This window comes from Octopus sinensis, linkage group LG4, assembly GCF_006345805.1.
Source record: "Octopus sinensis linkage group LG4, ASM634580v1, whole genome shotgun sequence".
NCBI lineage: Eukaryota > Metazoa > Mollusca > Cephalopoda > Octopoda > Octopodidae > Octopus > Octopus sinensis.
Window position 1 is genome coordinate 1,196,625 of NC_043000.1, and position 9,280 is coordinate 1,205,904.

The window sequence follows — 9,280 nt, forward strand, 5'->3', positions numbered from 1 at the left end:
TCTTTTACTCTTTTACTTGTTTTACTCACTTAACTGTGGCCATGCTGGAGCAGCGCCTTTTTTAGTCGAGCAAATCGACCCCAGGACTTATTCTTTGTAAGCCTAGTACTTATTCTATCGGTCTATTTTGCCGAACCGCTAAGTTACGGGGACGTAAACACACCAGCATCGGTTGTCAAGCGATGTTGGCGGGTACAAACGCAGACACAAACATACACACACACACACACACACACACACACACACACACACACACACATATATATTATAAAGTTAATCCAAACAAGAAAACACAGAAAAAAAAGAAAAAACAGCAACGCGAGGACGTGGAACAATTAAAGTATTATTGACGCTATACGACGGGCTTCTTTCAGTTTCCAAATCCACTCACAAGGATTTGGTCGGCCCGAGGCTATAGTAGAAGAAACTTGCCCAAGGTGCCACGCAGTAGGACTGAACCCCGAACCATGTGGTTTGTAAGCAAGCTACTTACCACACAACCACTCCTACGCCTATATATATTCATATTTATATATACATATAAATATGCATGTATCTGTGAATATCATAAGTGTGGATGTAAAGTGATACTTGTAGGTGTCTTGTACTTTTATGCAAGTCTGCACACATCTGCGTCTAGGTTTATGCATGTACGAATGGTTGAGATGGAGGAAAGAGAGAGAGAGATCGTGTGAGTGAGAAAGCGAGTGAGCCTCTTCATAATTGTTTTTGTATGAGAAGGAGTCTGTTTATATAAGTGTGTGTGGTGTGAAATTAATAATGTATCTTAATGCGTTGAAAAACCTTTTGCAGTAATAAAAGTCAAATGAAATCAATTATTTTAACGGAAACTTTGCAACCGTTTCCTCAAGCTTTTTCCTTTCAGGCAATCTGATAACATATGAATAATCACTTTTTTTTTCTTTCTCCGCTGTCTCATTTACTTATTAGAGTAGATGAAGGATTATTCGGTGGGGAAAATATTCAAAGTTCATCTTGTATTATATTGTCCCTTTCATAACCATCAGACGGTCGTCTGTTAGTATTGATCAGTGGAGGCGCAATGGCGCAGTGGTTAGGGCAGCGGACTCGCGGTCATACGGTCGCGGTATCGATTCCCAGACCGGGCGTTGTGAGTGTTTATTGAGCGAAAACACCTAAAAAAGCTCCACGAGGCTCCGGCAGGGGATGGTGGTGATCCCTGCTGTACTCTTTCACTACAACTTTCTCTCACTCTTACTTCCTGTTTCTGTTGTACCTGTATTTCAAAGGGCCGGCCTTGTCACTCTCTGTGTCACGCTGAATATCCCCGAGAACTACGTTAAGGGTACACGTGTCTGTGGAGTGCTCAGCCACTTACACGTTAATTTCACGAGCAGGCTGTTCCGTTGATTCGGATCAACCGGAACCCTCATCGTTGTAACCGACGATGCTTCTCTAAGTATTGATCAAAGTTGTTATGGTGATTTTCACGATGGATTTTGCAGTCAACTACGCCTGTATTTCATGTAATTAACAAATGTTTCGTCAACCTTGATTTTTAGGTTTACTGCACGTAAGCTTGACTAACTGCTATTTCATAGATGTGGAGATAAGCAGGACGTGACAGAGCCATTTCCTGTAACAATGATACGTTATATCACCCACAGTCCTCGACTTCAAAGTCGCCCGATTAAGCTGCAGTTTGGCACGTTTTTAACGGCATACAGAGATCCCCGACCCTAAAGACATTTATTGCCAACAATCTCCGTCAACCCGTTTTTAATTGTCACGATAGACATTCCACTAACTGCATAGTTCAATAAATAGAAAGGACTTTGAGCAAAACACAGAAGTTAATGTTTTCATGCGTAGGAGTGGCTGTGTGGTAAGTAGCTTTCTTACGTACCACATGGTTCCGGGTTCAGTTCCACTGCGTGGCACCTTGGGCAAGTGTCTTCTACTAAAACCTCGGGTCGACCAACGCCTTGTGAGTGGATTTGGTAGACGGAAAGTGAAAGAAGCCTGTCGTATACATGTATGTATATACATATACAGTTGCGGCCAAAATGTTCAGAACGGCATTGTTTTCGTCAGAAAAGTAAGTATAAGTTTTTATCAAAGTAATTTTATATTCTATAATTTTCACAGACAATAAATACAATATTAATTGCTATTGTCTGAGATTTTGGTGTAATTTGAGAGGATAATACAAAAGTTATGGATGATTTAGTGATTTACTGCAAAACCCATGGAAGCCAAAATGATCAGAACGGTTGAAAAAATAACAAAATAATCAAAAATGACAGAATACTGGAATTATTTAATATTTAGTGTGAAGCCCTTTAGCTTCAATCACACTCTGACATCTTCGACTGCATGAGGAAATTAAATTTTCAATTTCTTGCTGGGTGATCTTATTCCATTTTTCTTGAAGGGCATTCCATAATTGCTCAGTTGTTTTAGGATTTCTGGCTTTCGAACGTTCTCCTAGAATATTCCATACATTTTCAATAGGATTGAGATCTGGGCTTTGAGCAGGCCAATCCATAACAATAACCTTTTCAGCCTTGAGGAAGCTCATGACCACCTTAACCTTGTGACATAGGGCATTGTCCTGCATGAATATGGGTGGTCGCTTAGTTGAATTTCTCAGCAGAGGCAAGACATGATCTTTTACAAGTTGTTTATAAACTCCTGCATTTACCTTTCCATGTAATCGCACCAAAGGGCCCCACGCCATCTCCAGATATCATCCCCCAAACCATGACACTACCTCCACCGAATTTAACACTAGTCTTAAGGCATTTGTGCGACAATTTTTCACCTGCTTTTCGACGAACGTACCTTTTCCCATCTGAGCCAAATAACATAAACTTAGATTCATCACTGAAATGCACCGTTTGCCATTTTTCTTGAGACCACAACACATGTTCGGTTGCAAAGGTAAGACGACACTTTTTATTCTTGGAGCTTGATTAGTGGCTTCACTGCAGGTGATCTTGCTTGTAGGTCATGTTCAACTTAACGACGAGACACAGGTTTTCGAGATAACGTTTTCTTCAGTACAATGCTCATTTCCCGAGAAACAGCAGCAGCAGTTTTAAATCTGTCCTTTTTAACCAACTTTACCATAGCACGATCTTCTCTCTTGGTCGTTTTTCTGGGCCTACCTGTAAACTTTCTTGCTTCACACGAACCAAAATCATCGTAGACCTTAAGAATACCGTGTACAATACTTTTTGACTTGTTAATAATCTTTGCAATAGATCCAATACTTAAATTATCCTTCCTTCGAAGCTTAATAATCTGCTGACGAATTGGTAACGGAGTAAGTGGCATTATATTAACAAAGTACACTGCAAATATTCTTACTAATGTTTAGTAAACGAACCGTCACGTAAACAAATTCAAAACATTAGAGATCGCCGGTTAAATATACTAAAACACGGAGTAAAAGCAACCGTTCTGATCATTTTGGCCGCCATGGGTTTTGCAGTAAATCACTAAATCACCATAACTTTTGTATTATCCTCTCAAATTACACCAAAAATCTCAGGCAATAACAAATAATATCGTATTTATTGTTTGTGAAAATTATAGAATATAAAACAACTTTGATAAAAAATTATATCTACTTTTCTGACGAAAACAATGCCGTTCTGAACATTTTGGCCGCCACTTTATTTTCGCCTTACTCCAGTTCACTCAGCTAGTGCCAAACTGTATTGGCCTTGGATAGCACCTGTGGCATGGACAGGGGAGACTCGTAGATTGGGCAGCTGCTGGTTTTCCGGACTTGTGCTAAGGAGGGGAACTTTTTAGGTGCAATCCCAGTCATTCATGACCGAAGGGGAGAGTTTACCATTTTTAATGTCATATATATGTATTATGGAGGCGCAATGGTCCAGTGGTTAGGGCAGCGGACTCGCGGTCATAGGATCGCGGTTTCGATTCCCAGACCGGGCGTTGTGAGTGTTTATTGAGCGAAAACACCTAAAAGCTCCACGAGGCTCCGGCAGGGGATGGTGGTGATCCCTGCTGTACTCTTTCACCACAACTTTCTCTGACTCTTACTTCCTGTTTCTGTTGTACCTGTATTTCAAAGGGCCGGCCTTGTCACTCTCTGTGTCACGCTGAATATCCCCGAGAACTACGTTAAGGGTACACGTGTCTGTGGAGTGCTCAGCCACTTACACGTTAATTTCACGAGCAGGCTGTTCCGTTGATTCGGATCAACCGGAACCCTCGTCGTCGTAACCGACGGAGTGCTTCCAGATATGTATTATATTCGTAATAATTTAATTGTGTATTGTGTACTTTATCGTGTTTTGTTACGTATGAAAACTCGCTTTGCATGAAACTGGTTCATGCAGTAAGAAAAGGTTGGGGACCGCTGACTTAAACCAATAATCTGAACCATATTGTGATATTGTGACCCCCTTCGATCAGACACTGACCATGGGTTTGCACCAAGAGAGTTACCCTCTGAGGCGTAAGCCTGGGCAAGGTTGTTTTATGGAAGACCAGTAGTCGCCCATGCATACCGGCCTCCTCTCTCCACGTCACCGATGTTGTCCAAGGGAAAGGCAAGGACCGATACAGCTTGGCACCTGTGACGTCGCAACTCATTTCTACAGTTGAGTGAACTGGAGCAACGTGAAATAAAGTGTCTTGCTCAAGAACACAACACGCAGCCCGGTCCGGGATTCGAGCTCACAACCTCACGATCGTAAGCTCGACGCTCTAACCACTGAGCCACGCGCCTTTCTAAACCATATATAGGAAACTAAATGCAGAAGCCTTAATACTTTATAGCATGAAGCTACGTCACTTAACACTAAGTCAACTACGTCCTCCAACAGACGTGACACATATGTGTAATAACGTGTCACGTTTATGAGTAATTCAATATCAGTTATGTCATAAATGAACAAACATAGAAGCAAATAGAAAAAAACAGAAGTATACAAATGTTGATGAAAATGAGGAAGACAGACAGGCAGACAGACAGACAGACAGACAGACAGATAGATAAGTTTCTTTATTGGCCACACAGGGCTGCACACAGATGGGACAAATAGATAGATAGATAGATAGATAGATAGATAGATAGATAGATGGATAGATAGATGGATAGATAGATAGATGGACTAGATAGATTAGATAGATAGATAGATAGATAGATAGATAGATAGATAGATAGATAGATAGATAGATAGATAGATAGATAGATAGATAGATAGATAGATGATGAAACAGAGAGAAATGAAGAAAAAGATGAAGAAAGAACAAACAAAAAAACATGGCTGCAATAACCACCACTCTCTTATTACTTCGACTCTAACATACCACCGAATCCATCCGGTATACTATATTACCTTCACTGAACCAAGAACATTATAACACAACCCTTCTAACACATTTACTATACTACAACTGCTACTCAACGGCAATGACTGTATCCGCACTACTAACAAGAAGCATGTGTGTGTGTGTGTGTGTGTGTGTGTGTGTGTGTGTGTGAGTGTGTGTGTGTGTGTGTGTGTGTGTGTGTGTGATGTGTGTGTGTGTGTGTGTACATACATTAGAATATTCTTTGACACATTTCAGTCACTGTTTTGTTGGGATTCCGCCTTTGAGTTGTTTGGTGAATTTACAGCGATTCTAGATTTTATGAGCCATCTGCGGTAGGTAAAAATTAACGGGATGTATTTTTTCAACTCACACCGACTGATATATATGTGTGTGTGTGTGTGTGTGTGTGTGTGTCAAGAGACCGATAGAATAAGTACAAGGCTTAAGAAATAAGTCCTGGTGTCGATTTCTTTTTACTAAAACCTTTCAAGGCGATGCTCCAGCATGGTCGCAGTCAAGTGGCTGAAACAAGTAAAAGTTTTAATGGTATCGTGAAAAGCCTGGCTGGAGATCCCACCTTCCGAGTTGTTTTACAAGTCTTAAAAGAACTGAAGAACTGCTGCAATAAGTGTGTGTATCTGAGAGAGGAATATCTATTACTAGCAGTATCGCCCGGCGTTGCTCGGGTTTGTAAGGGAAATAACTATAAAGCATTTTTAGAGAGTTATAGCCAAAAAATAGAAAAAAAATGGGAAAAAAATTATGGTAAATTTTTTTTGAGACTTAAAAAGGTCGAGTTGCGTCCCCTAGACCGCCTGTGGTTTGTGTTTCTGATTCTCGACCCCATGTCGAATTTATCGATTTCTTTCAGAACTGGGGGAACTTTTCAAAATTTTCGCTGCGTTAGTTTTGAATTATGACATTGGGCTATGTGTGTGTCAAGTTTCATCAGAATCGGTTGAAAGCCGTGGTCAGGGTGAGGGTACAACCTGACAGACACACAGACACACAGACAGACACACTGCCGTTTATATAGAGAGAGATATAAAATCTGTTCTGTCTGTCTGTCTGTGTCTTCTCGGATCTCGGGTATCCTCCGTGTGATTGCGCTCAGATTTGATGTGTAGATACTGACGTGTATAGGACGTGTATAAATCTTGAAAAAAATTCCAAAAATCGATTCCAGGTGAGAATGCGAACGATAAAGCCGTTTTTGTCCTGCTTTTCTTCCGTCAACCTGTACATAACTGCACCTTCATCTTTTGTTGTCTTTGTACTGCTTAAAGGCACGTTTCTTTCCTGCCAAGTTTACTGTTTAAACCATGTTTGTGTTCTCCCAGTCAACAGCCTTATCATTACTGGTACTTTAAACTCTTCGGTTGCATATTTGTGTGAATAAAATCGTTTTCCCTTGGAATAGAAAAAAGTCTATCTTTATTTCTTCAGTTGCTGGTGTCTCAAAATTAGGTTAAATCAGTGTTTCTCAAAGGAGAGGCCAAGTTGTTTTGGGAAAATTTGGTTTAAATGTTTGACAACTCAGCAACGTCTATTGGACGGGGGCGTTTTGCTCGTGTTGAATAAAGTCATAATTAATACTCCTGTATTTGCTTTTACCCAAAACCAGGAACTTTTTAGCCTCTCACGTGTATGTGTGTCGTATATGTTTATATATATGCGCGCATATATATATATATATATATATAACGGGAAGCTTTATGAAAATAGACAAAAGACGAAGGCAGGTTTACGGAAATAAACAAAAGACGAAGGCAGGTGGAATACAAACAAACAATTGTATTAGTATGGCGCTCAGGAAATATAAATGAAACAAGTCTTTAAACGTTTCGAGCCTACGCTCTTCAACAGAAAGATACACAGAGAAAAAACACAGAAAGAAGGAGAGAAAAAAAATTTGCGTGCAGAAGTTAGCGAATCAACATGGCGATCTGATTTCGGCCAGAAGTCAAAGATCAAACATGAGACCAAGAAAGACCATCACTGACCATTGCCCATGCAAAATATCAGCAATACCTATTCATAAGATTATTGTGTTTTGTTAGTCGCCAGCAATTTCCACTCGTACACATTGGTTCCACTTCCAATTTTCTTTTTTTAACGAGGTCTTTGTGCCGCTTCCTGTCTTCATCTTGCGCGCTTCCTTCCCCCTCACATGGGAGCAAAACGGTTGTCTGGGCAAACGATGGCGCAGCATTTGCACGGCTTGATCAGTCCATTTGAATGGATGCCGCAATTTTAATGCGGAAAATATTGGTTTGAATTTTTGGGGGCACAAGGCCATCAAATTTCGAGAGAGCGGGGTAAGTCGATTACATCGACCTCAGTATTCAATTGATATTTCTTTTGTCGACCACGAAAGGATAAAAGGTAAGGTCAATCTCGGCGGGATTTGGACTCAGAACGTAGAGACGGACGAAATGCTCTTCAGCATTTTTCCCGGCCTGCTAACGATTCTGTCAGCTTGCTGCCTAAATGCGGGAAATATTGACACTCGACCACATTGAAATTTCTTCTGTCACTGGATGAATTTATTCTACGTACGACGTTTTTGGATGAACTTTACTCTCACTAAAACATAGCCATTAACGACTTTTCTCCGCTGTTCTCTACTCGGTATTTTTTCTGCTTCTCTCCAATCGCACCCATTCTTTCACAGTTTTGCCTCCTTTCGAGTTGTGGGATCTTTTCGGTTTGAACGGCAGTTTTTAACATAATTTCTAGGTAACTGAAAAATTTTAAACTTCGTATACTGGTAGAACGTGTTTATAAAACATCTTTTTCTCTTGGCTTTATTGAGAAAATTCTATAGTTTGTAAGATATTTGTTGTTTCTTTTCTTCAATTTCTGCAATTTCAACCAATCAATGACGTCCATTGAAGTAAAAAAACATTCTGTGCCGTATGAATATGTCCCTCGTTTCCCCCTAACTCTAACCCTAACCCTAACTAAACCTAACCCTAAAACAGATTGAAATGCAATAGATCGATACTAAGGTCATAGTTATGGGTGACAATTTCATATGACACCGCTAGAAAAAACTGCCGTTCAAACTGAAAAGATCCGAGTTGTGTAAGACAACGTCATATGTTTCCTCGATGGAAGATCTTCCTCTCCAAAGTTTTGTTGGTTTCGAATTGTTATTGATGTTTTGGTAACTTTGCTTTCTTTTCGATATAGGGATGTTGGCTCCCACGCAAACCCATTATGAACTCTGGGAAGTGGAGGTCCATATTAGTCTTGCCTCTACCCTTTCACCTGTCCTGTATAGAAAGCCCTGGTTAGGGCAGCGGACTCGCGGTCATAGGATCGCGGTTTCGATTCCCAGACCGGGCGTTGTGAGTGTTTATTGAGCGAAAACACCTAAAAGCTCCACGAGGCTCCGGCAGGGGATGGTGGTGATCCCTGCTGTACTCTTTCACCACAACTTTCTCTCACTCTTACTTCCTGTTTCTGTTGTACCTGTATTTCAAAGGGCCGGCCTTGTCACTCTCTGTGTCACGCTGAATATCCCCGAGAACTACGTTAAGGGTACACGTGTCTGTGGAGTGCTCAGCCACTTACACGTTAATTTCACGAGCAGGCTGTTCCGTTGATTCGGATCAACCGGGACCCTCGTTGTCGTAACCGACGGAGTGCTTCCTATAGAAAGCCCTCCAAGGAGTTTGCACTCTTTTGACATAGATCTCAAGGTCGTTGAGACATACAAGCCACCACATCGCAAGCAAAACCGAACCTTGTGGTGGGAATGCATTGCATAATCGGTAGATATTTTATCAACCTTAGATAGAGGAATAACAAACTTGACTATAACGGGAATTGAACTTAGAACGGAAAGAAGTGTTATCAAATCACACAAGCTAAAATTATTCTGTCATTTTGCCTGTCTTCTCCTTATTCTAATGAATCATTAATCAAATATCCATCA